Raw genomic sequence first — 19,732 nt, 5'->3', positions numbered from 1 at the left:
AATCATTATAGGTATCTTCGCTTTGGAATCTTTCCAGTTTGTTAGTTCTTTTTAACGCTGTAATTAACTTCTCACAAAGTGTTTTCACAAAGATTACGCGTCATAAAATATGGTGACCTTATTCCAGCTCTATCCTTATTCTCATTTCGGCAGAAGCCTGTATACATATAACCAAAAACATTTGCCTATTTTCTACCAATATAGTACCGATGTAAAACGAACCGAATAAGCAGAAAACATTTCTCTTACGCGTCCGATATTCGACACTCGACAGCAGACACTCAGCCACCATTATCATAAACTATTCCTCTCGTCATAAAACCGAATCGTTTCTCCAACTTCTCAATACTTGCAAATAGAACATAGTATCTTTGCGCGTATGCAACCATACCGTATTTTACCTTCATCCGGATTCGTTGGCAGCGTCCCGTTCATATCTGGAACGCATCTATCCAGCGGCCTGCAGCCACGAACCGTCGCCACTCCGTTCATCGCGACAACCCCAATAATGGCTCTTGCTATCCGATCAACGCGCTACGCAAATCCAGCGTCCTTCCCTTCGTCCTCAACCCCGTGGTAGTCGTCGTTTTCCTCTCCAGTACTCTGTAGTCAGTCGGCTGCTCATGTCCAACGAGAGTTGAATTTATAACGAGCCGCGGCGAATTTATGAGATGGTCTTTCCACCGAACGAAGAGGCGAGCCGACGGGTGGCCGTATCGGCAGATTTCGAAGGGAAAGAGCCGCAAGAGGTGGAAGTATAGCAGGACGGAAAAAGGGATGGAAAAGAGTGAGCCAGCCAGGGGTAGAGTAGGTGCAAATGTAGACTCTAATCCAAGCGGTGGTGAGCCATCGACAGGAAGATTTATCTCGACGAGGCCAGCACCGTCGACTAACCCCTCCTTCCTCCCCCTACGAATACCCCCGGCAATCCCTCTGCCGCTCGACGTTCTCCCCGAGTTCAGACCGGGGAATTAAATTCGGCCGCGAGGCGGTTAGCAATATTTTATGTCCCGATTCACCTATCCTCTCTCTCTCTCTCTCTCTCTCCGCGTTCGCGCGCGTATATTCCTACACCCTCTGTCACACTACTTCGCCACCCTTTCCCTCCGTCCGTTAGGCGTGAGCGGATGGCGTCACGACGAAGTTTACGCGTTAAATCCTGGCCGATTGAACGATCGGCTGCGACCCCGATTCTTCGACAGTTAAATGGGTGAGACAGATTCGAGCAGCTGGGGAAAATTCCGGGATTTGAATCTTTGGTAGGGCTTTAACTTTGAACCCAGAGTAATAGTTACATGGTAGATTGCGGTTAGATTTTGAGTGAACTTTCAGTAGGTTAGATTTTAAGCCTTGTAGAAGAATGGATGATTGATAGACTGGACTTTTAAACGTCTTTTGTTCGAATGATTACGGAACGGAGAAATCATTTGATTAATCGTATGAACGTATCATTAGCAAACACGCGATAAGTTGTGCAATAATAATAATAATAATGATAAAGGCAATTATATAAAAATTACGCTGCGTTCTTACTTAAACATAACCAAATATGCATGAGAAATTTCATGTTCCTCGGTATATCATCAATTATCTAATCATTCTCTAGTTTAAATGTCACTGAAGAACAACGCCTTCGTATTAAAAAGAGTGGAAACTTAACTTAAACCCAATATTCCTACGTAATCAATGTCGGAAAGAACCGTATTTAGAGTAGTTAGAAGAGAGTTCTTTGTAGCACTATATAAAGCCAGTGACGTTAGAATATCCATTGACGTGATTAATTAGACGGTGATTGTCTTGTAGAAAAGTGTTCGATATTTCAGAAACGTAACAGGCATTGACACTTCGATTATTTCGGTGAGATCAATAGTGGTGGGTTGAATCAGAGTCGATCCGGTATTAATTGTATTCCAAAGCATTGAAAATGGTGAAATTCCGGGTTGGTTTCGTATAGTACGCGTACATGTGGCCCGCACACGTGCAAGGACCGACAGCTCGGAACACGGAAAATCCCACATCGTGGCTTTACTCGCCGGCGAAACTAATCGAATGAATAAAACAGCGGGCGTTAACGAACAGGTCGGTCCCTCTTGGCCCTAGTGCCGGTTCCCGAAACTTTGCTAATGGAATCGTGCTCGCTCGTAAAGGAAATATTAAATGCTCGTCCTACGTAGTTCTGGTTTCGATTCCTGCCTTTGCTTCCTCAGTGGGAAGATCGCGAGAAATTTCCTCGTTTCTATTGATCCCGGACAAGACGTCAACTTGTTTGACGAACAGATGTCACTTTTATTTCGTCTTAGTAGTTCTTGGATACATTGTATAATTGATCAAATTAAAAAATAAATTGAATTTTAATTTCCTATCTATTTCATCTGATTAATTTTAACGACTTCATGAGTTGTATAATAATAACGAGTAGAGAATAATAGGCAACTGTATTCTATATTCTATTCTCGACTATGGAATTATAATAATATATTATATTATTTTATATTATATACAGAATGGTTGGTAACTGGTGGTACAAGCGAAAAGGGGGTGATTCTACGCGAAAAAAGAAGTCGAAAATATAGAATAAAAATCTTTCGTTTGAGGCTTTGTTTTCGAAAAAATCGACTTTGAATTTTCGCTCGGTACGCGTGCACTTTATCACGTCTCGTTACAACGGATCTCACTGTAGATCGTTGTTTCGATGGATATTATCGCAGTTTAAGTTTGTTTTTGCCGTAACGGAAGATTAGGAATACGTAATGAAATAATATGAAGTAATCATAAAGTTTACATTAACGTAAATTATCTCTTGTTTATTCGTTCGACATTTGGATCTGAAATTCTCGAATTATTACAAATTCGAAATTTTAGAGTGAAATTTTTGAATTGTAACGTTAAAAGGAGGGAACAAGCCTTTGTTCATATACTCGATCAAAAATCATTCGATTTTCCAACAACTGCGCATTAATCTACAAAATTACTATGAAACATTATGAATTTTCATCGCTCTAATGATTTCGTTCTTAACATTGCCATCTACGAGAAATAAAACCAATGTAAACGTGGGAGAAACTTCGTTAATAAACTCCGTCGCTAATAAAAGCATTTGGATAGAAGGACGTAATCGCTAGTAAAACCTGTCGAGCAATAAAAGAAGAAGACGAGCACTATGAGAGATTTAGGGTCGTTTATTAAGCGAGTCCCGGAGACGAGGTTCCCACGAGGGACGATTATAATTACAAATTTTGGCCGGCGCTTATCCTCTCGGCCGCGAATTAACTCCTCGCCAATTGTAATTATAATTTCACCGAAAGAAACCCCTCTTGAAAACTTGGAAAGTTGTTGGAAGAGTAGAGAACTCAACGGTGTGTTTCAAACGGGATGTTCCCGGAGATTCGAGACTGTTCACGGAACAAGCAAAAAGTTTATTGAGTGGAACGTCTTCGAGGCGAGCGCCATATCCATCTGAGGGCAACGTTTGATTAATTTGGCACGAGTTTACGCTCCCATTTCACGGAATTAGACTAAACGGATTGTCGTCCGGTCAACGAGGCACCGACTGATGCACAACGCGAGTACAATTCCAGAGCGCTAACGCGTTCACGCTGCTCGACGCCTAATACGATTCCGTACACAGTGTGAGTTGGGGTCAGCTGTCTCGAACTCGACTCGTCTCCGCACGACTAGTCCACTTCTGACCAGCTACGACCAAGCTTCCTGAGTGCGGATCCCTGACCGTGGTTTCGGTCAAGTCTAACTCGAAACTAAGCGGCACCTACCACTTTACGCGAACCACCCGGCATCGGTTGATGCTGAGTCAATAAACTTGACGAAAATTGCTCGAGAAACTTTCATCCTGCTAATTACCAGCTCCAAATAATCGGATCCTCGTTACCATCAACCGATTTTCGCAAGTCCTTTGATAGAATCGCGAGATTCCAGGAAAAGCAAAGGAAGCTTCGTTACGTCGAGGATAGTTTTTGGTAAAGTAGAATTATCCAGTTGAGACAGTTTGTTTTCTTCACGCGGTAGCATTGAACAGAGAACGAAAATCGTATCGGTTTGGATGTAAAAAAGGTTTTTAAAAGAGAAGGGTCTTGCGGAAAAAAGTATTTGTTTATGGCGTAAAATGTTGGTTATTAATGGATCAAAATATAGTACTCGTTGTAGTATTTAGTAGTTTTGGGTCGAATTCTCGTTTAGTTTCTATTTTTATTTCCCAAATAAATCTAGCTTAATAACGTTGTTATTCACATTTTTCATTTTCGAATTGCAAATTTCTAATCTTCTCGCAATGTGTCCAATTATTTTTGTACCTTTACAATATATTTTCCAAGGTGATGATGTCTATATATTCCTTCGCTAATTATATATATAAAAAAAAAGGACAATGTCAATCTTCTACATCCAAGCATTTGATAACGGAAATATAGCTTGTCCTTAACACCTTCCGTCAAGTCTCCAAGGAGTTACGTAAAACTCGGGCGACGAAACAGCGATAGCATAACCGTGGGGAGGTCTGGGCACGTGGCGTTGCGTGCCGGTTGTTCGTTCTCTGAGCAGCTGTCCTGCCAACGAGGATTTGTACCAGCGAAAGAACTGATCCGTGAGCTTGGACTAAACTTTCCCGGGCAAGGTCAGAAGTCAAGACGGTTGAACTGGGTAAAACGAAGAGCTGGATGTAGAAAGCGTGAGAGAAAGAGAGAGAGAGAGAGAAAGATAGGGCGAATAGAGGGTTACAGGAAGCGAACGGGAGTGGTGGGATTGAAAGACAGAGCGACAGAGGACCCAGCAAAGCGACATCCGAGACGGAACTCAAACATTGGTGTAGCCTCCGACTCGTGCTCTCTTCTCTACCCTGTTCGCCTTTACCTCTTGGTTTCCCTTGGTCGGCTGCTACGTGTATACACACACTTAGGCACACATTTGCACGGGCACACCGCGGCCAAAGTTAAACTGCGTCGCCTCCTCTCCTCTCTGTGTCTTGCTAGCTTATATTATCCAGTTACCCGTGAGGCTTACTAACCAAACAAACGAACAGATACCAGTTGGATTTTATGATTGCCAAACCTTCCGTTACTTTCCATCCTCCCCTTCGGCCCTCTTTGCGGTTACAGTTTTTTTAGTGTCTTTTCTCATACGGCGCAGGCTGTTCGAAAGCGATCTTTGACCTGTTATGAGGACTGCTCGATGGTACATAAATATTGGATGAATTTTATCTGGGTTTGTAAGTTTGTAAGCGAACGAGGATACAAATAAGTAGATTATTCATAATAATTGGAGCATTATTTTTCATTTTTACCAATGACTAGCGAAAATAAAGTTCCAGTTCCTGTTTTTGCACACTTTTTTAAATTACTGGATTAAAGTAAATGTTTATTGCAGTATCGTACTAGCAACGCTATTGCAATCGTTACTTCTGTGAATATTTTGTAAATTTTTCCTTGGCCATCTAAAACCTTCGATTTTGTTTCTCACCAGCTCTTATTTTTTTGTTCCATTCTCTTCGAACATCATTCTCTGCGAGTTTCGATGTATCAACTCGAAAACATAAAAACGTCAGATTTTTCTTTTAAATCTCGTAACACAGTCGATTTCGGAATAAAAGTCTTCTTAAGATCTTTACGACACACACAATTTAATCAACCGGAATTCAACGACGATATAGTTCAATACAATGGAGCAAGTACAAAACGTTTTAACAGCTCAACGACACAAGTCTCTCATTTCGTTCCATATTGACTATCCAGCGCACGTATCTTTTATACGATATATACTAATATCCGTGCATTCTTTCCATCGTATTTCACGGTCTCTTTGATTCGATTCAAGTAAACAGACATACTCAAAACACACGATTGAATATGACGACTCAAAAGTGTACAAAGTTTAAAAATAGCCATATTCTCCTTTTTCACTCCCTAATCTCAAATACTACGTCCCTGCTATAACACACTAGAATTAATGTTATTTTGTTATCTCTAATTTTCGAAAATTACCGTCGGTCACCGACAATGGATATTTACAAAATAAAAAATATTTAATAAAGAAGCTTCTGGTCGTCGTAACGTTTAGATAATATTTACAGGACGTTTGTGAGATCCTGTTTTACAGAGGGACTAGACCGTTCTGTAAATTTTAACTTGCCCAGGAAACTTTGTTCTTTATGCTTGGCCGCTAATTATGAAAAACGTACTTTGTCGAAATGTGCCCGGTTGCAGAAAGGAAAGAAAGAAACATTCGCGAGCCACGTGATGTCAACCTGTTCCCTTTAGTTCTGGAAATTTCTGGGACAGGAGCGCACATCTGTTTCACCGTTCGTAGAAGGAACTTTCTTTGTTAAAGATTAAGGAGCTGTTCGTCGCGAGCAGAACGGTCTCCTTGCAAAATGCACGATAGCGAGAGAATTCGCCGTGACTTTGAGGAAAACTATTCGCGCTTAGTTCTAACTCGACCGGTCGCCTACCTCAGGGGTCATTATCTCTTCGCCGCAACCACCAGTCCCGAGGGTAGTCCTGGACTCCGCCATCCGTTGCCATCTTCATGCATTGAACCTTCAAACGGCAGATTAGTTTAGAGTCGGTCGTCTAACTCGACCGCCTACCTCGTCACTCCGTGCTACGCTTGCCTTCCGACTGAGTTATCTTAATTCGAGATCGCTTTGCCAACTTTGTCCCCTCGTTAACCGACAAAAATTCCTCTTCGTAGAAATCTACGTCTCTCGCCTATATCTCCATCTTTCTCATTCATTATCAAGTTAGATACCAACGAGGCACAAGCCGCCGTAAATACCAGCCCCTCGAGTCCTGTAAAGCGCGCGATCTATCGGCCCGTCGAGTCTTCGTGACGCAGACGAATATCGAAACGGACGCACCGTGGTTAGCATCGTTGGAATTACGATCGTCGACGATGATAGTAAGGCTAACAGTTAAAGCAGGGGTGAATCTGCAGCAGTGGGTAAACCGGCGCGCGACGACTGCAGCCAGCTCGCGTGGACCTCGCGTGGATTTCGCGCGGAATGTCGAGATTCGGCTCGCGTACGCGCGAACACCGTGTCGAAGGAACCCTGGCACGGTGTTCCAGGGACGCGTCGGATCCCCTGGGTGTAACCTCAGGCCAGCGCAGCCGGCACACTGCAGGCGCGGACGGCTCGAGGCTCTTGGCTTTTAGGTCGATTCTGTGCTCTCGCACGGAACTTCCGTAATGCGTTAATCCGACAGGCACGTATCTACGTTGGAGATAAGGGGTCGCGTCGGTTCGCTCGTAACCGGAGAGAGTAGTAAGAGGCTGATTCTCTTCTCTGGCTGTGTCTCACGAACGGACTTCGTCTAAGGATAGACGCTGGCTCCGCGCGAGAGGCAGATTCTCTCCTACGTGACGTCGAGTTTGCTCGATTTGCCTTAATCGAGTCTTTCGGTCGTCCGGTCGCCCTGGATTATACGGGCTCGCCGACTATTTCGCTCCGTAACAAGCCCCCTCAGCCTTCGCATAGATCGCCTTATCTACGCCCGCCGCGAAAGCCGGCTTTTTGCAGCCGAACCTGCACCCCGTGAACAGCCGACCGGCCTCTAGAATGCCAATTATTCCGCGAGAAACTTCGTCCGTCGTGGATAGAATTTAATTATGCACGGAAATTTGGCCCCATTTCCGGTGGTGAATTTCGTCAATGGACCCAGTTATCACGGAGGAATCGCTCGATAAACGGCCGGCTGAGGGTGATCGTCGATGAGTGGTGAAATTTGGTAAGGAAAAATATAATTCGAATTTTATATTAGCGATCCGATCGATGTTCGTATGAATTTTGAATTTAAATTCAAATTTCGTATGTGAGATGTGTGTTGAAAAATGAAAAAACGCTTAACGTTTTTAGCGAGGTATTACTTTAATTTAATTTGTATACGAACAAATGTTAAATATTTCCGATGAAATTCTTTATGATTCCAGTAATTTATGATTCAATCCGTTACGACACGTGACGTGCCAGAATGTGGTATGCGATGAACATATGTTGAGATAGAGGAATCATTTAATTATAATTTATAAGTGATCGAATTCGTGGTTTATTAAATTCGCCATTTGATATGTATCATGGCTGTGATTCGTGATTTTCACACTTGATTGGCAAACCATATCATAAATCTCACGTGTCATTTTAAAACAGGAGATTAACACGATACATTAATTAACCGAACTGTTGAACTGAAACCGCTGAACTGAATCGCTAGCATACCATTCCCACAATCTTTTCTCGAGATTCTTGCGTAATTGTATATCCCTACTGACAGATATAACGAGATAAAACTAATCGTGCAAAATTATCAAGAGTAGATAGTTTCTTAATAGATCGTATTATCAAACTGTGCATTGTATATACGAATCGTCCCATTCGAATTCAATAATTTTTTCATAGATTACTACTTTTTCTACCCATACTTTACTTAATCTTATATCGTGGATTTACTTATCTAATCGGTTTACTTTCCTACCAGACTGTAGAATTACTCATCTTATCAATCTATTGCAAATGCAATCAGCATTTCGAACGCAATATTCAACTATAGAATAGATTTCAAATCTTCAATCATATTCTATAAATAATTGCAATCCTCATAAAGTTAAATTCGCGTTAATTATCCGGGTAATTTAGCTAATCGAAAATCATTATATTTAGCTGAACCGATCGTCGACGTTTTGGATAATTTCCAATCCGATTAGAATTTTTCTATTTGGAATGTGTTCTTCGAATCCGTTTGAAATCGAGCCATTATCCACCCAATCGTCCTCGCGGAAATAGTAAAAGCGTCATTAGCACATTCACGATGCTTGATATCGTGATAAACGTACCAACGTTTCCGCAGGCGTGTTTTCGTCGAGGAATCTCGCTGGTGGCGTGGTTGAGCTTAACAATATACTCTCGGGTAAATTGAATCTGATCTCGTCGTCTGGAGAATTCATAAGACGCGGCAGCATGCGAGTGCGGTTCTTTAAGGGAGTCTCCTCTTTGAAGTTTTTCGAACAAATTAAGAAGACCAGAGCGATGTATCTTTTAAGGACCAGTAATCTTGTCTCGTTTGCCACGAAAACAACGTGCATTCAAGCTTAAAGCACGTGGAGCTAAGAAAGCAATAAGTTTAAGGGACAAGCATATGTCGAACGTGTTCCTTGGTAAATTGGCTGCGTTGCGTTGTCCGGATAACATCGGGTGCTCTCGAAGAAAAAATGATATTGGCCAAATCATTGTGGTTGAGGAGAAATGAGATACGAGGAGAAAAACTCGTGGAACGGCGCATTTAACCGAGCAGGCTGGGTGGGTGAAACTCGACCAGACGAATGTCAGTTCAGTTACAACCCGAATTCAACCTACACTTTATTTGTCACCCACGCCATTCTCGTTTTCGTTTTATTTTATCCACCATCTTTCCTAGCCTTCTGTTTAACAGAGGTCGACCCGCTGTGTTCATTCTTTGCCCTGGCTCGGCCCGCACGAGCTGATTCTATTATTTGTCGTCGAGACCGCGTCTCCAGAAAGCTGCTGGAATACACCGTAGACAAAAGTCCCGGGACGACTGATGGCGTATATCATGCTATTATGTCTATCGCGCAGAAACTTTGTTACTTGGAATATTTCCTTCTACATTGGACGGCTTTGCATTTTGCCTGAATTCAGTGGTATTTATTTTGAAGCTGCTCGTTAGGAGCACGTTATCGTTGGAAAATGGATGGATTTAAGAACCGTTTATTTTATCAATAATTAGCTTATTTCGCGACCTCTGATGAAAATAATCGTAATGCTGGTAAACATCGATAAAAAGATGTTCTTTGCAACTAGAAGGTTCGATTTTGATAATTGTACGAAGATTTTTAAACACTTTATGATCGACTCATCGTCGCTAGAGAAATGCGTATCGAAGGAATACGTCATTTCACGTAATCATGGCTGTTTTCTCGTTTAAATTCACTCTGCTTTCCTTTTCTATCCCGCTCTCTTTCTTTCTTTCTTTCTCCCCCGTAATAACAACATCGTAGTTATCTGATACCGGACTAGTCTCTTTCAGAGTTAAAAGATCTTTCTTAGTAACGAAGTTATACATAATTGGAACAAAGTAATTGTTGTCGGACTATCTCTATGTAAATCCACTGTCAGCATCTCTCAATCTTACGAGATAATCCAACTAATCAGTATAGCTGAACGCAGCTGCTCGATGTCAGAGCATCTGCGCATCCAGACTCATATGCAATTATACGGACTAATACTGATTTATCCATACGCAACTGATACAAACGTGTCAACTAATTGCAGTAGGATAACGTCAAAAGCGATTATGTCTCTAAACTAGTCTTCCTGAAATGTTGATTGATCGGTCCTAAATTTTGCACTAAAAATTCAAATACATCATCGGCGACACTTTACTAATTTCCCTTCAAGAACTACTTTTGTTCAGGGTTATAAATCAGAGAAAATCGATTCTGTAAAATATTTCCTCTTCTTCACTTCAGACTTATCGACCTTCTTGTCAGTTAAAAACGTAACTATTAGGAAAGATAGACAATCATGTCCAGGACACTGCCACGTCAACCGATCAGAACTCAGCAAACTTATTTAAGGTCGTATCAAGATTCGTACAGGATCTCCAATACTCAAATACACATTCAGATTAAAAAAACACATTCAAACTTACTACGCCATATATCGTTTATAAAAAAAATACCATGTTGTACAAACATAAATATGGATAAAAACACCAATAAAATGCGAACATCTCTCGTGCAGCGAAACTCAGTAGTAAAATATCGAAAGAGCGCGATATGATGTCGAGTAAGTCAAACTTGATACCATGACCGAGCCGCATCAACTTCTAAATCAAACAGATTGTCGCAGAAGCGCGTATCATTCTAAACTATCCAAAAAAGCCAATAAAAATTCCATTGCGGTCTCGATGTAAACACGCCGAGGGCATTATTTCGAAATCCTGGTGTGGCTTTTATCGGTGATTCGACTTCCGGACGTGGCGTCGACTGAGAATTTACCGGATCTGCCAATACCGCGAGGAAACCATGTGACATGCGGCGAAGAGAAGAGTGGCGGTTCGTGATAGGTCTAAAACTACCCACTGACGAAACCATCGTCCTTTTTTCCACTCTCGTTGCCAACGCGAAGAAGAAAACTGGTTGCATTGTGCGCGTGTGCGAGTGTGCGGTGGCGGTAAAAGGGTGATGTACGCGAGGGGAGGATACAAAGCGTGCCTCCTTTTACCTCCAGGGATCCTTCTAACGGACGTTCGCGGCTTGGAAAGTCTCGAAGAGCCGCTATACGACGTTTCAATTTTCGCCCTGAAGTCCAAGGAACGACGGCTGCTTCGATTCTCGCCGCTTCGCGCCAGCGAACTAATATTCCCTCGTCTTTGGAAACTTTCTAAAGCCAGGGAGTCGGTGCGGTGACGTCGACGCTAAGCGGCCTGTGTACACGGAGTGGTAAAGGATCGACGAAATCGAATCCATTAAATCTGTTATCGGCCACGAACCGCGCTGACGGCGAATCACCGCGGATGAAGCACGGTGTCGTTAAAGTTTCCCGCGGCCCAAGGGTTCCAGCGTCAGATTTAAGGGAGAGATTGGAGCGTGGTGATTTAAAAGTGAAGGAAGCCGGTTGTCCCGAGTGGATAAAGCGGTGTTAATACATGATCGCGAGGAGGATTGGTGCCGATAGTTTGGTATATTCGATAATAGAAACAGAATTAGGGAAGCTTGTTATTGGGTATCGGATATCGAAGGTTGGCGACTTGTAAATTCCTTTGATGATTAGGTAGCCACGCTACGAGATACTATAGTAAAATAGTGAAGTTGAAATGTGGTGTGAACGCGATTTTGTGCTGACGGTATATATAAGACTTCTCCTTTCTTTGGTCACAAATTAAAATAGGATGAAAAATTTGCCGAGAAAAGTTAATTAACAGACCAAGAGCAGACGATTCATTTAGCGTAAGTAGTCGAAATATTTTCTACTCCGACATTCCGAGAGAACCAGTAGAAATAACCGGCTCCTCACGACCTCTCGTACAGACCTCTCGCTCCGCCATCGAGACACAGATGGGAGAAAGGAGAAAAAAACGTAGAAAAAAAGAGACGAAAAAAAGAAAAAAGTCAAAAGGAGAGAGAGAGAGAGACAGACAGACAGACAGAGAGAGTGAGAGAGAAGAGGAGGAAAAGAAGGAGAAAGGGAATAACGGAGTACGTCCGGATCCCGCAGGAAGCCTCCTATTTAGCCAGGGTCCCAGCAGGTTGCTCCGGGCGAAGGACAGTTTCCGGCCGACCAATTCGTTAGAAACTACTGCCTGCTCGGACAGTCGGTTCTCTTCTTCGCTTCTACTGCGCACAATGAAAATCTCGACAATGGTCATACAGTATTCGTGGATGAGACGAAGGGTAGGACGAGGGCGGAAGGGGGTACCCAAGCTGGATGGTCAGGATAGCGGTGCGAGAGAAATAGAGGACGTGTTCCAGAGTGAAAAGGGATGAGGTTCGTTGTCTCGTATCGACGACGCCAGAAACGTTTTGGTAGCGACGAAAGTCCGCCGTTGAGGGTTGCTCAGTTGCCAGAGAACACTGAGAATAGTCGCTTCGAGGAACTTCATTTCGCAATAAATGCAATATAACTTTCGTCCGTACCACCGGGGGCTTTTTCTCACTCCTTTTCTCTCTCCCTCTCCCTTCTAGTTTCTGTTCCATGGCTTCGCGGCCGAAAATATCTCGTGGTAAATGAAACGGACAAATTCCAGCAACGTCCAACCACCCCCGTCCCGGCCTTGCAACGCCTTTTCATGGCCAGGCAACGCGAACTCGTCGGCTGAAAGTGGAGCCAAGTCGTTGTTCGTCGTGGATAAAAGCGACGTCGAGCTGTGTACGGTTCAACGTTCACAGGGAACGAATCCTTTTTTACCCACTGGTCCTACCCTCGTCCCCTCCACCAACTTCCATGCTTCGGTACCCTCTCATCCGCTTCCGATCTTCGGATAACTTCCTTCAACGTCGTACATCTTTCATTGGTCCGCTCGATTAGTCCCCTCGATTCGTTTCGTTTCGTTCCTTCACAGTGATGTCGAATTGCGATTGGTTTACCTGTATTCGTTCGATCACCTCGATGATGGCGATCGAATGATATTGGACGAGTTTAGGGGTTAGCTTTTGATGGTGTTGGAGTTTTCTGCTAGAAAAGATTTGTGATTCGGTCGGATATGATCGCTATTTCGATTCGATTGTTACTATCGATATTCAGCTGGTACGTGACGTGATTAGTGATTTGATGGATTCCAGACAACATGCTTTTTGGTTTTCGTAGTTTTATCCTGACCATACCTCGATAGCAAGTACCGTTATGATACTGGTAGTTTCTATAGGCCATACGATGACTGATCATCTAACGGTTCCCCAACTTCCAATAATCCGTCCAATTCGAATTTCAACTGTGTGGAATTTTTCATAGGCTTTGTCAAACTGCCATTCCCATGTCCTTCTATATCCGTTTCCCCATATCAGATGTAATGGAAGGGAGAACCCGAGATCTCAAAAACCCCAATATAAAATTTTTCAATAGAGCTTTAAATAGACCATGGAACATAGAATTGTCGCAGAATCCTAATATAAATTAATAGAATAGACGAAATAATCACTCAACAACCACGTTGTTATTTTCTCGTGTTCCCAAGATTAAGCTTAAGGTTAAGCAGTGGAGAGATATTTAAATGTACAACATTCAGTGACTATAAACGATTTCAGTAATCCGTCAAAGATTACAGAAGGACAAAGAAGGACGTATAAGAGAGTTCAAGTGATGAAAGCTACATATTTAGTAACTACGAATGCGTGGTTTCATGGTTCGCTGTCCTATATTTCGTTTACGAGATTCGATCGAGCGTGCATTTTTCTGGTACAATCGTTCCATCGTTTGCGTGACTTTCCTCTGTATATAAATTCTCCCTTTCCCGCATCGATCTATCAATAAACAATAGCAACGAACCGAAAGAGTAAGGTAGAAAAAGAGGAAAAGAAAAAAAAATTCCCTCAAAGGATTTCACGACGCGTTAGCTTTAAAGGGATAAACGATGGTCCTTCGGTATTTGATCGCGCGGAAGTAAACGTGCTCGTTGAATGCCGGCGATTTTTTGCATAAAAAGTGTGTCCATTTAAAGTCGTGCGTTCCAAACTTCTGGTATAAAATCACATACAAAGTATTCGAGAAAGAACAGCAGACCTGGAGGAAGAAAGAGCGAGAGAGAGAGAGAGAGAGAGAGAGAGACCGCGGAAGAAGGTAAAGAGAAGCAAGTTAGACACAGGCAGATTATGAGGTAAAGGGAATTTCTTTGGTGTTCGTTGCATGGTTTGTCCGGCATCGCCATTCTGCTTCCCTTTATCTGGAAAATCTGTAATCCAACCCCCTCTTACTGTTTCTCTTCCCCTTTCATCCTTTTCCCTCGTACCGTTCACCTTTCTAGTCGCGTTTTATTAAATAAATACCTGAGCCTTCTCGTCAGTGGATAGGTAGGTGAACGCGCGTGCTTCGTTAATAGAAAAGTGCTCTTTTACCCGGCGTCATCGCAAAGGAAAAACGCGGTGAGCTGTTCCGCTTTGAGCTACCATCTCCGGCAATCCGTCCCTAGTGGAAACAGGGGGGAAAAACACTCTGGGCACGATCAACAATGCAAGTAAGTGCCCGCGGCGCGCCCAACAGCGGTCCTACGCTTCCGGTACGCGATTTATTTCGATACAACCCTCCCACTGCTTTCGTTACCCTATGAGAATTCGATTCTGATAATTTCTGCTCGGGTTTTTCGTATGGTTTAGATGCCTCGGGATCGGTGGGGTGTGTAATATTATAATGACGAACGACGAAACTGCTGAGATCATGGATCCAACGTATAAAATAAACGATGGATAGATGGTTGGGCAATTTATCGGATGGGAGATCGTATTTATGAGGGCGTTTGCTGATGGATGGTATTTCGATAACGAGCTCTTAATTAAATTTTCCTTACGGTTGGACGAAAGAATTTTTATTTTTACACTGGTAAATCGAAGAGAGGAACGTAGTACGGACGTAGTTAAAATTTTAATTCGTCAAATTATTGAATTACTTTATTAAATTAAATAGGAAATGCCGAATCCGAAACAATGGATACTCCATATTTAATATAGGATTAGGTATGTAACCATTTCAATTAAGCAATTCATTACTAAATACATCCTACTCTAAAGCTTAATGACTGCTACATACTGTACCCGCCACACTGAATATATTTCACGTTAGAACGGAGTTCTAAACAATACCCAAATATGGAAACGCGCATGACGGCTCGTTCACAGAGTTCAGCTGCTCGCTTTCGCGATACATTAGCATCAGCATACATCTTTCTAGCAAACATCATATGTATCCATTCGTGGACATATCAACAATGTTCGAAGGTCATTTTGCTGCGCTCGTAATAACGCGTATCGCCTGTGTGCTTATTGAAATATCGTTGAAACATTTGCACCGCCGCCGTAAATCGCAGCGGACGTTGCTGTAATCACAAGAGAAATTGACCCCTTTTGTAAGCACGTCGATTATTGACCAACGATGAAAACTGGCTGAAATCGAGCCAAATAATTTGTTGGATAACTTGACTCTTGCAAACATTAACTTATTTCAATCTCTGTTCCTTTGGAAGTTTAGATTTCTATTATTTTAGAGTTTAGTTTTCAGCTTCTACTATTTAAGATATAGCATGAAAATAGAGGAACAAAGAGAGCGCAAAATAAAAATCATCGAAAGTCGTAATTTTTGTATATGTATATTTTTATAAGTATCTAACTTAACTTCTGGTTCTGATAATAGACCCGCCTAACCCCTCATCATATTGTTCTTGTTAGTTCTTTTAATAGAAACTAACGTTCAGCATATGCGTTGTATCCGCGTCATTTACAAAAACGCGGATTTACATTTATAAAGTGGATTACATTTATAGAGATGTTTCTAACGGAAAATTAAATAACTTATAACTCTGTATATACGTGTAGGGATAAATTGCAAGAAAGTAAGAATATATATTCATGTAATCGAAGTTGAAGCTCCATTTGATCGTAGGTTGGATAATAAAAGTTCAACTACGAGACCATACATCTAAAGCCTAATATAAACTCATCCGTATAAATATAGTCCTTCTATAGAACGAATCTTAAAATTACAAAGAAAACACAAAGACACAAGTGAAAGAAAACAATTCGTTAATTGAAGTTATGCGAGAAACGTTCGAAAATTCGACGAGGTCTGTAAATTTGAGGAGGTATTAATTAAGAGGCCGAGCGACTCTTTGCTATAACGGCTCCATGAAAATATGGAACGACTGGTGGTCTATTGGTAACCGTTGCTCGTTCCGGCCGCATTCAATTCCAATTCCAGGTCCTTTAAATAATTCGGTAGGGAAATAAAGCAGAAGTACCGGGGAAGGTGATTCTTTGCCAATGCCACATGGACCATTAACCTTTTAAAAGAGTTAACGAATTTATATACGCCACCTAATTACCGGTCCGCGCGCTGCGCCATGGGAAAAATAGAACCGTAGCTTCCGGTAATTGAAAGGCCGACAGGGAAACGCAAAAAGCACGGAAAACGTTCTGTAATCTGGATTACCAGGCTCCGACCGTGTTTCTCTCTCTGATCTTTGTTGATATGTCCCGTTCTTTCGCTCTGTTCTATTTGTGCGTGACTACGATCATGGAATATTACGACTAACTTTTTTATTTAAAGCATTAACATGTTTGTGTATCTAATATTCTTTATACTCCTGTGCAACTATCTTATCGCAAATTTAGCACTAGAACTAGCAAATTCATTGAAACTATGTGTTTCAGACGTTTTACTTCCGCAATGAACGAAAGATATACCGATACGTTTGACAAAATTAATATTGATCTTCATTAAGACAGAGACGTAATCGAGATGAATAAATACCAAACTGATCGACTCGATCGAGACTAATCATTTGAATTATTCTACGTCACTTATTTATTCGGATACCAATCTAATATTCTAACTTCAAAATTTAAATGTAGGAAAATCTGTATTTTAAAGCGTAAAGACTTCGAAATTCTATGTGATATTACCATACAAAGTATTTCGACTGTAAACGATGGACAAAGAAATTTCCAGCATTGTCTAGAATGTATCAGATCAAAGTTTAAAAAGAACATTAGCCTCGTTCCTCTCCGTGACACTTCACTCCCGCTGCCATCAAGCAAATGCAACGATTTTTTTCCCCGTCGAATGCACAACAAATTTTTACGGCTGCAAAAAGACGCGGCGCCTCGAGCTGGTGATTAATCAAGCTCCCGAGTCTGGCCCGGTTTTCAACGGGTTTACGACGAAAACGTCGCCGCGTAACGAACGAGGCTTGACGTCGGCGTCGACATAAGCCAAGTGTGCACGTCGCGTCGTGCCACATAACCGCCACTGGTTGACCATGGGACTGCAATGAAAAAAAAGGAAGTCACGCGAGTCGAACGGGACAAAGGCACACAATGGGGCGCCTCTAATTTCCGGTCAGTGACAAGAACACAGGAAAAATCGAAAACTTGTTTTGAAGGGTTTACGTCAATTTCATCTACTTGGATTATTAAACAACTATCCGGGCGAAGAGCTGCACGCTGGACACCCTTTGAGAGATATTTTATTAATTAAAAAAATTTTAGGGGAGAACTGTCTTGATAGACAGAGGAAGCGGATGCCAAAGAGAAAAAAAGCACTGTCAAGAGAGAGAAACTCAGAATGCTGAGTGATATGAGTGTGTATGGTTGATAAGCGATTAAGAACCGAGGAAATTTTTATCTATAAATAATGATGAGCGCCTTATGGAAAGTGAGTGAAAATTTAACATGTACAATGGCTACAAAAAGTATTGGCACAGACTTTCTTTTTTTTTACATATTTGTGTTAAATAAGAAATTTAATATATTTGGACTTAATTAATTGGCATGCAAATGTTGTAATAAATACAATATAACTGTAGGAGTATTGGTTGCATGTGAAAAGAATATACTTTGTATGTGTCAGACTTTTAAGAGCGTGATATGATTGAAAACTGAAAGTTCTGTGTGAATTGTATAAGAATTGAGAAAGTCACGCGAGAGTTCAGAGAGAAACAGACTTTGAAACTAAGTACAAAGTTAAATTATTATTGTATTATCTGTATCTTGTTGTTAAATATATATTTTTACTGTTCTGTTTTATTTTTATTCTAAATTATGCATTGCAGCAACAAACTCGACGTATCAGCATATCAAGAACTTTATCTAGGCCCCCATTGAATCTACTGCGGCGTCGTGTAGCATCACCATCGACGACGTCAATCGTCGCCAAACACAGCGTCGACGCGGTATCCCGTCCCCTTACTCAACCGCATGTTACTAGAACGAAAGAGGAATACGGAAGTGAAGGGTGGGATATAATAGAGGAAGAAACTGGAGAGGGAAAATCGAGAGAAAGGTAGGAAGAAGGAAGGCAAACCCCCGGGAATACGAGGCGTACAAACGTATCCTCGTCTTCGTTCTCCGGAGATTCCGAAAGTTTCACTTCAGGATGTTAGTTCGCTGCTCGTTTTGGTTGGACGTATCACGAGCAGGATCCACGGAAGTCTCGACGATGGAACGGAGCGACCCATGAGCGTGATTTTCTCGAATCTACGAAAAACAGATCGTTTGATCTCCTCGAGAGAGAACACGATTGTTATATGGCTGCGTAGGACAATCGTTCCAACTTGTCAATTGCAAAACTATATTCGAAAAATCAAGAAGGAAATTCTGAAATGTCATCTCTTTCTGATAGCAATAATTCCACATAATCATTCGTCATACAGCAATTAATTCCTAGAAATTATCGATTACCCTACGGACGCAGATTAAAATGATCCTGAAAATGAGAATGGGAATATAAATACGTACATATGTAAGTTTCTCTTACACCTAACAATACTCCATAGTATCATCGTTTTTAGGGTGGTTATGAGGAGCGAATCTAGGATATACGATACAATTAACTGTAACAACGGTAACATCAAAATCCGAATCAGATGATATCGAATGTTAAAGTTACTTTCTTAAGTTATGGCCTTTTACATGTCTCTATGATCTTCGTTAACCATGTTTTTACTCTTTTCGCAATTGTACAGTGAGAAATTAAACGAATCATCTATCACACATCCTCGTTTAGATGTTCATACTCTAATTAATAAGAAAAATCTCTACGGCTCATATCGGTCATTCACGGTCACACGGCTTTCCTGAAATCGCGTCGTGTTAACAAATGCGGAATTCACTAGGAGTAGTGCGCTTGCAATCTTTTTCATTCGTTATGAAATCACGCTGTTTTAATGCATAACGAGTACCGAGGAAAAATTTAGATGCTAATGAGAGATAATTAGCGCGCTGTCGAATCGTCTGACTGTGCGGCGGGAAATTTTGAAACCAAACAGGGAAACTCGGCCGATCTCTCAGCATTGTCCATACTAGCTCTGTTCGAAGCTGTTTTGCTTCCAACATTAGCTGTCTCTATTGTAATGTTATGCGATTAGTATGCTATTATCACGGCTATGCGTAGCATGCGTATAATACAAACACAACATAAAACACAATGTGTCATGCACGGGGAGGCAAAACCGAATAAGGAGGCCCTTCGAAGGCCGCAATTGATCTATGGGATCATCCATCCGCTTGC

The 19,732-nt window shown here is 41.7% G+C and overlaps 1 protein-coding gene across 11 annotated transcripts in view; it reads right to left on the bottom strand.

The window, feature by feature from the left end:
- Positions 1-19,732, bottom strand: part of LOC122573552 (zeta-sarcoglycan) — a 218,391-nt gene that overhangs the window by 39,484 nt on the left and 159,175 nt on the right. The window contains exon 1 of one of the 11 annotated variants that reach the window (XM_043740131.1): positions 6,458-6,545. The exons of the other annotated variants lie outside the window; for them this stretch is intronic. The gene's annotated coding sequence lies outside the window, so the exon portion shown is untranslated. Of the gene's footprint in view, positions 1-6,457; positions 6,546-19,732 lie in introns of those variants that run through there. 11 annotated transcript variants of the gene reach the window in all.

The sequence above is a fragment of the Bombus pyrosoma genome, linkage group LG2 (assembly GCF_014825855.1).
Source record: "Bombus pyrosoma isolate SC7728 linkage group LG2, ASM1482585v1, whole genome shotgun sequence".
In the NCBI taxonomy this organism is placed as follows: domain Eukaryota; kingdom Metazoa; phylum Arthropoda; class Insecta; order Hymenoptera; family Apidae; genus Bombus; species Bombus pyrosoma.
Note: the sequence above shows the minus strand (reverse complement) of the source record. Positions and strands in the feature narration are given on the sequence as shown.